This window comes from Hyperoodon ampullatus (genome assembly GCF_949752795.1).
Source record: "Hyperoodon ampullatus genome assembly, chromosome: 6".
NCBI lineage: Eukaryota > Metazoa > Chordata > Mammalia > Artiodactyla > Ziphiidae > Hyperoodon > Hyperoodon ampullatus.
In genome coordinates, this window is record NC_136919.1 from 46579392 (window position 1) to 46588360 (window position 8969).

Genomic DNA, 8969 nt, shown 5'->3' on the forward strand with positions numbered 1-8969 from the left:
CAGCCTGATGGCAGCACACCAAAAAGGGATTCATGGGTTAAAGCACTGTTTCTGAGGTGGAGCACTCTCAGTGATCATGGCTTCACAACATTTTATTTCTCACACCTAGTACAGTTATTGGCATATAGCAGGTGTCAAAAAGTATTTGTTGAGTGAATGTCAAATGGAGAAGACATAGTTCAAAGGCTCCCTCTAAAAGGCCCCTCTGATTACCAAGACCTAACGTCCTGCTCCCCAACTCTGCACCCCTTTTTAGCTATCAAGTGATGCAGTTATGAAATATTTCTTCTACTGTTGGGGTAAATTGCCATTTCAGTTTTAATATTAAACTTATCATGTCTTCTCCAAATAGGGGAGTGAGGCTGGGCCATTTGTGTGTGGGTGTACACACTTGCTGGTGGTGGTAGTGGTAGTTTTGGATCAAGAAAGTACTCATCAAACTGGGAGGTCAGTTTGCTAGTGACCTTCACAGTGCTACTGGCTTAGATCCAGACTCCCACATCCAGGCTGTTCTTCAGAGCAGAGGCAGAGTTGGTGATGGTGCCACATTGGGCCTTTGTCATTGGTCTGTGTGTTGAGCATAAGGAAGACCCAGTAACAAGTCACAGGGGCACTGGCATTAAAAGAGACTCAGCGCTGAGCTAGCAGCTCCTGACTCAGGGCTCCTTATAGTCCTGTAGGGTGACTGGGGTTGAGCTGAGCTCACGAGTTGGAGTTCAGTCACTTTACCTGGCAGAGTTAGAGGCTTGAGTTAGGCCCTGGTATAAGGGTTTTTCTTCCTGGTGTGTGTCACCATCTCTCATTCCTGTCTGTCATCTTCTTGTTGTCATTGACGTTGTAAAGGTGTTTTAGAGCAGGAACGCGGTCCCTCTGTGCAGCTTTCCACCTGCATAATCACAGGGGTGTCTTCGTCATGATGAGGGAACTCTTCATCTTCTGGTGTGAAACCTTTCCTTGTTCTTGCTTCAACAGCAATGACACTGCCAGGGCTAGGACAGGAAACTGGGAGGGGCAGTGCAGTGGCAAAGAATATAGACTCTGGAAGCTGACTCCCTGGGTTTGAATCCTGGCCCCGTGACAAACAAGTTACTTATTCTTTCTGTGCCTCAGTTTCCTCATCTGTAAAAAAGGATAATAATGGAACCAAGCTCATAGGGTTATTGTGAGGACTAAATTTGATGACACATGTAAATTGCTTAGAATAGTGTCTACATGTAGTAAACATTATATAATAATGTTTGCTCATAATAATAATAAAATAACAAGTATTACTGTCCTATTCAAACAGAAGAACTAATATAGCTAGTAAATCAACATAATATTGACTTACTAAAATATTGATTGAGTGCCTACTATGTGGTAGGGTCTTTTCTAGGTCATTGAAACAATGTTGACCATGATAGACATAACCCTCATGGAGCTTACAGATGAATGGGGCCGCAGACGTTAAACTAACAATTACACCAGTATAATTGTACACCAGCATCTCTCTTATTAGGGAAGTTGAACCTTGACCCAGGGTTCAGGCATTTTAGTCTTAAGAATTCCAACATACAGTAGAAACAGCACCTCTTTTTTTTTTTTTTTAAAAAGAGTGTCTTGTTATCTCATGCTGTATGACAAAATGCCCCCCACATTGGTGGCTTAAAATAACAACAGTAATTTATTTGCTCAAAATTCTGCAATTAGAGCAAGGTTTATCAGAGATAGCTCATGTTTGTTCTGTGTGGTGACTACTGAGATTGCTCAACTAGGGCTGGAGGGTCCATCCAAGCTGGATCACTCACATACTGTCTGTTGGCTGGGAGCTTATCTGGGGCTGTTGACCAGGACCCCAGTACTCCTTCATAGGATCTCTTCATGTGGCTAAGTTGGGCTTCTCACAGCCTGGCAGCTGGGTTCTGAAGAGAAGCACCCCGAAAAGATAGGCCACAATGTGCAAGCACTTATCAAGGCTCTGCTCACATCCTACTTCTTCTTTTTTTTTTTTTTTTTTTTTGCAGTACGTGGGCCTCTCACTGTTGTGGCCTCTCCCATTGTGGAGCACAGGCTCCGGACGTGCAGGCTCAGTGGCCATGGCTCACGGGCCCAGCCGCTCCGCGGCATGTGGGATCTTCCCAGACCGGGGCACGAACCCGTGTCCCCTGCATTGGCAGGCGGACTCTCAACCACTGCGCCACCAGGGAAGCCCTCACATCCTACTTCTTAATGTCCCTTTGGCCAAAGCCAGTTCCTTGGCCAAGACCAGAGTCAGTGTGGGAGGGGACTATACAAGGGCAAGAATTCTGAGAGGGGAGAATCAATAGGGTCTAGAAAAGTAATAGACTGCCATAGAGAGAAAGACTAAATCTATATTTTCTAACAAATTTTTTTGTCCTTTTTTCTCCTTAATCACGTATGCCATATCCCCTATCTCTGAGACATCAGGGAGAAGTCACATATGTGGGAAGTGAGGTCTCTTCTGTATCGAAAGTCCTTTGGAGAGTGGTTAAAAACTTCTGTTACAGGCCATATAATTTAGGCCAATATTATTCTATGTTAAATAGATGTTTTACTCTCATTGAAAGTATGGTGAAGAAAGAAAGAGTAAATTTAATTAAACTGTGTTATTTTGATATGCAGAGCTGGATCTTTGCTAGTGAAAAGAGTGACAAAGTAGGAGGGTCCCAGGGTTGTCTGAATAGTGTAAAAGTATAGACATACAAATTTGTTGTCAAGAGGAGCCAAACCACGGTCAGGAAAATGCCACTGGGCATCCAGTCTGAAGTATAGTGAGAAAGACAAATGGGAGAAATCGCAGGTAGGTCAGTATCTGAAGGACACGGACAAGTTCAGGAGAGTAGAAGAGCTCAAAAGTGAGTCTTTGAAAGCTGGGTATGTGCTGGAACTGAGCTCCCAGCACTGAAAGTTCCTTATAGGGAGGGGCTGGGTCTGGCTTGTTGCCTTCTCTGTCCTCAACACCTAGCTCACTGCCAAATACAGAGGACGCACTCCAAGCGATTGTTGAATGGATATAGACATTAAGGTTTGAAGAAACTGCAGGTTGTAAACCATTCCCTCTCTTTAAGATCCTGGTGCCATAAAATAATTAGAATGACTCTTTAAAAAATATGTACCCTTTAAAAAATATGTCACTCTGTGGTGGTTGGAGGTGGCGGGGCTCAAAAAGTCACTCCTCTGATTAAAATCCTTTGATGGCTTCCCTTCCCGCCTAGATATCTACATGGCTTCCTTTGTTCTTTTAGGTCTGTACTCAAAAAAAAAGCCTTCCACAATAAACAAAATATCCTCATCACTTTCTATCCTGCTTTTTCTTTATAACATTTATCCCCACATGACCCATATATTTTTTCTTTTTTTAAAAAATTTATTTAATTTATTAATTTTTGACAGCGTTGGGTCTTCGTTGCTACACGTGGGCTTTCTCTAGTTGCGGCGAGCAGGGGCTACTCTTCGTTGCGGTGCGTGGGCTTCTCATTGCGGTGGCTTCTCTTGTTGTGGAACACAGGCTCTAGGTGCGTGGGCTTCAGTAGTTGTGGCACATGGACTCAGTAGTTGTGGCTTATGGATTCTAGAGGGCAGGCTCAGTAGTTGTGCCACATGGGCTTAGTTACTCTGCGCATGTGGGATCTTCCTGGACCAGGGATTGAACCATGTCCCCTGCATTGGCACACGGATTCTTAACTACTGCGCTACCAGGGAAGTCCCTATCCATATATTTCTTTTTTATGGTCTGCTTCTCCCCACTAGATTGTAAGCTCCTTGAAAGCAGGAGCTTTGTTTTCTTCACTGTGGTATAGGCCCTGGCACCTAAAACAATGCCTGACATGTAGAAGCTACTCAAAAATACTTGTTGAATGAATGAAAAAATGTACCAAGCAATGGAAAGCTAGAGCTTCTCTGATTTCATCTGGCTAGAGGCCAAGACCCTGGAGAATCTTGGCCTCTAATGGGATGCAAGTGTCCATGTGGGCTCCTAAATCCACGTCCCTCCTACTTGACCAGAGGGAAGAACTGATCTTGACAATGCCAGGAGCCCAGGCCCTCCTGTTCTGGAGTTACTGTTAACTCTGTGTAATTGTGAGGTTGAGGGCCTGGATAGTACAAGATTCATATGGTTTGGGAATGGTACCAAGGGCAGCCGCATCAGTCTTTAAGTTAGCTAGAGTACTTTTCCAGCTTCCAACCAGAGAACCTTGACTGAACGGGTTCAAAAAATTGAAAGAAACTCCCTGTGTTGGGTATGTGGATAGGCAAGGAAAAAGTGGTAGATAGGATTATGAGAGATAGATAACATCTCGTTCAAAAGTAAGACTAAAAGTTACTGAGTTTAGTCAGATTTGTATTTTGAAATATTTTCTCTAGTTGCATGTAAATGGATTGGAGGGGGCTGGAGTGAATTAGGGAGAAAATAAGGAAGAACATTCCAGAGGAAATAGCATGAACATCAAGGAATGCAATAGAGTATTACAGCTGTGCCAGGGCTTAGCAGGGATAGCTCATCTATCTCTCTAGAGTACTGAGGAGGAGGGGGTGGAAGGGTAAGAAGTTTAGCATTGCTCGTACAAGGCTGGCAATGAAGAGATGGTAGAAGGTAAGCAGGATAAGTTAGAATTAGTATGTTTATAAGAAATTTCAGAAGAGACCACCACAACATCTGCAATTTACACAAATAAGAATTGGTGAATTGAAATGAAAGTTCTAACAGGAACCATCAATAGTATGAATGTTAGTCCTTGGGATTACAGTGATGATCCCCTAAACTCTTGCAAAGTTAGATTCTTGAGAGAGTTAAGCTATGAAATCAACACATAGTGGGAGAGGTTAACTAGTATTGAAAGTAGGAGTTGAAAACAAAGTGTAAATTATAGGTGGAAAATTTTAAAGTTAATTGCAGGGTATAGTTTATTGATACATTAGCATGTTTACTCTGATGTATAGAACAACTTCTCTACTGGTGCGTCAATTATGGGTGTGACTCTAAGAATTTAAAAAGATTATCATTAAAAACTTAATCAGAAATGACATAGCTATTTCACCATGAAACCTAATGTCAAAAAGGTAATATTCACAGAAACACGGTCAAGTTTCTCATGAAAAATTTTAAAATATTTTATTTGGATATTTAGCCAGAATCAATGTTATTTTCTCAAATGGTCTATTTTAAATTTTTATCACATATAATTATAAAGAAAATATAATGATTTTTTTTCACCAAGTTCCTCATAGACCTTAAGGTGACCCCAGTATGATCTGCATATATAATTTTATCTTTGCGTTGTGACATCAAAAAGTTGGGAAGCAGTAGGAGTTACTAACTTACCAAAAAAAGAGAAATAAAATATCATTAGAAAATATTCAGGGACTTCCCTGGTGGCACAGTGGTTAAGAATCCACCTGCCAATGCAGGGGACACGGGTTCGAGCCCTGGTCTGGGAAGATTCCTCATGCCACGGAGCAACTAAGCCCGTGCACCACAACTACTGAGCCTGCACTCTAGAGCCTGTGAGCCACAACTACTGAGCCCGTGTGCCACAACTACTGAAGCCCGCGCGCCTAGAGCCTGTGCTCTGCAACAAGAGAAGCCACCGCAATGAGAAGCCCACGCACCACAACAAAGAGTAGCCCCTGCTCGCTGCAACTAGAGAAAAGCCCGCACGCAGCAATGAAGACCCAATGCGGCCAAAAACAAACAAACAAACAAATAAATAAATAAAATATTCAGCAGGAGTGTGTAGGTTGTATTCCCCCAGAAGCATACACAAGGCAAGGATTTGAGTGCAGTTAGTTTGTTTAGGAGATGATAGCAGGAAGCATCAGTAGGGGAGTGGAGAAGTGAGACAGGGATGGGAGGGAAGCAGTACCGGTGGGTTAATGCACAGGTTACCCCTCTAGACAACTGGGGCTGGAGAGCCTCTGGGAGACAGAGTAGTTTATGCTTCAAAGTTGTTTCACCCCAGGGGTGTGGAAACAAGTTTACCCATTCACTTCTTTACATCATTTTCACTACTCCCAGGAGGGTAAATCCCATCCCTTCTGGCCTGTATGCAGTCAGAGAAGGCTCTTGGGGCCAGAGGAAGCCTTCAGGCAGAGTCGTAGGTACTTGCAGTGAGAAGTTTTTGGATATGTGAAAGATGCAACTACATGTATAGCTCACTAGGTTTTGGTCCTATCCCCACTAAGTGACTTTTATTATTTGCCATCTGACCTAGGTTGGCCTACAGAGAAGAATATGTCTTGTCTTATCCAGTTGCTACTGCCTCCAAAATAGCTCTTAAATCAGTCCACTTCTGTATTCTTGTCCAGGCTGCCAACATCCTTTGTGCTACATCAGTAAACTCCTAACTGCTCTCAGCCTTTCTGTTCTCATCCTCCCCTCCAATCCGTTCTTCTTCACAGCAGCCACAGTAATCTTCATAAAATGAGAATCAAATAATGTTGCTCCCTGGCTAACTCTTTAGGGTTTTTTCATTGACTATAGGATGAGCTTACATACAGTTCCTGAATGGTTTACTATCTGACCCTCACTCATATATCACCGTTTTCCTCTTACAATCTACTCTTGAGCTCCATTGAATTTCTGTCATGCCTGAAAGAATATGCTAAAAGCCCTACTGTAGGGCTTTTGTACATGCCCTTTCCTCAGTCTAGATTATAGACCTAGAATATTCTTCTACCAAGTTTTGTCTGTTTCATTTTCATCTTTCTGGACTCAGTTTAATTGTCCTTTCCTTAGATAGGTCTTTCCTGACACCCCTCCCCACCCCCTCCCACTCTACCCTCTCTCCTGCAACAAACAAACAAACAAACAAAATTTCCTAGCTATATTTTCTCTCAGAACTCTGTATTTTTCCTTTTGAGAAAATCTCTGAAGCAGACCACTGCAGCCTCCCCAGGTTGGTCCTCTGGTTCCAACTGCCTTTCCCTTAGACCAGGAGTCTCAAAGTATCAAAGAAAGAAGGGTCTTTAAGGGACGGGACAGGTTACATAAATGAGTGGGTGGAGACAATGGCAACTAGAGAGCACTTGGCAGCCACTCCAATTCCAACTATTTGTTGCCAGAATTTGCTGGATTTCTTGATTTTTTTCCCAGGAGACCAAGAATCCTGATTTTCATGCAAGATTTTCTAATTTCTAACTGCTGTAATTAAAAAAATTACTCCCCCTGAGCAAAATAGCCAAAACAATCTTGGAAAAAGGAAAAAAAACCCCAACAAAGTTGGAGGTCTCACACCTCCTGATTTAAAAAGTTATTACAAAGCTACAGTAATCAAAACAGGGTGGTACTGGGCCAATGGAACAGAATAGAAAGCCCAGAAATAAACCCTTGCATATGTAGTCAAATGATTTTCAGCAAGTATTCCAAGACCATTCAATGGAGGCAAGACAGTGTTTTCAACAAATTGTGTTGGGAAAACTGGATATCCACATGCAAAAGGATGATGTTGGATGCTTACTTTATACCATAAAAAAAAAAAATCAAAATGGATCAAAGATCTAAATGTGAGACCTAAAACTGTAACACATAGGGGAAAAGCATCCAATGATTTCTTGGATATGGTACCAAAAGCATAGGCAGCAAGAGTAAAAATAGATAAATTGGACTACATCAAAATTAAAAACTTCTGGGGCTTCCCTGGTGGTGCAGTGGTTAAGAATCTGCCTGCCAAGTCAGGGGACACGGGTTTGAGCCCTGGTCCGGGAAGATCCCACATGCCGCAGAGCAACTAAGCCTGTGCACCAGAACTACTGAGCTTGCCGTCTAGAGCCCGTGCTGCACAGCAAGAGAAGCCACTGCAGTGAGAAGCCTGCGCACCACAACGAAGAGTAGCTCCCGCTCACCGCAACTAGAGAAAGCCCGCGCGCAACAACAAAGACCCAACGCAGCCCCCCCCCAAAAAATAAAAAAATAAAAATAAAATAAAAAACTTCTGTGCAGGGCACAGTTGACAGGGTGAAAAGGCAACCTATGAAATGGGAAAAAATATTTGCAAGTCATATATCTGATAAGGGGTTAATATCCAGAAGATTAAAAGAACTTCTACAATGCAACAACAATAAAATAACATGATTAAAAAATGGGCAAAAGGGCTTCCCTGGTGGCGCAGTGGTTGAGAGTCCGCCTGCCGATGCAGGGGACATGGGTTCGTGCCCCGGTCCGGGAAGATCCCACATGCCGCGGAGCAGCTGGGCCCGTGAGCCATGGCCGCTGAGCCTGCGCGTCCGGAGCCTGTGCTCCGCAACGGGAGAGGCCACAACAGGGCCCGCATACCGCAAAAAAAAAAAAAAAAAAAAAAAATGGGCAAAGGACTTGAATAGATATTTCTCTAAAGAAGATATACAAATGGCCAAAAAACATATGGAAAGATGCTCAACTTCACTAATCGTTAGAGAAATGCACATCAAAGCCACAATGAGATATCACCTTACCTTACACCCATTAGGATGACTGCTATTAAAATAAAAAAAACCCAAATCAGAAAATAACAAGTGTTGGCAAGAATGTAGAGAAATTGGAACCCTTGTGCACTGCTGGTGGGAATGTAAAATGGTGCAGCCGCTATGGAAAACAGTAGGTGGTCCCTTAAAATATTAAAAACAGAATTATGAATCAGCAATCCCAATTTTGGGTATATATACAAAATAATTGAAGGCAGGATCTCAAAGAGATACTTGTACAACGATGTTCACAGCAGCCTTATTCATAATAGCCAAAAGGTGGAAGCAGATGAATAGTGTGGTGTATACGTGCAATGGAATGTTTTTTAACCTTGAAAAGGAAAGAGGTTTTGACACTTACAAGTGAATTAACCTTGAGGACATTATGCTAAGTGAAATACGCCAGTCACAAAAAGACAAATACTGTATGATTTCACTTACATGAGGTATCTGGAGTGGTCAAACTCATTGTAACTTAAAGTAGAATGGTGGCTGCCAGGGGTTGGGGGCGGAGGAAATGGGGAGTTGTT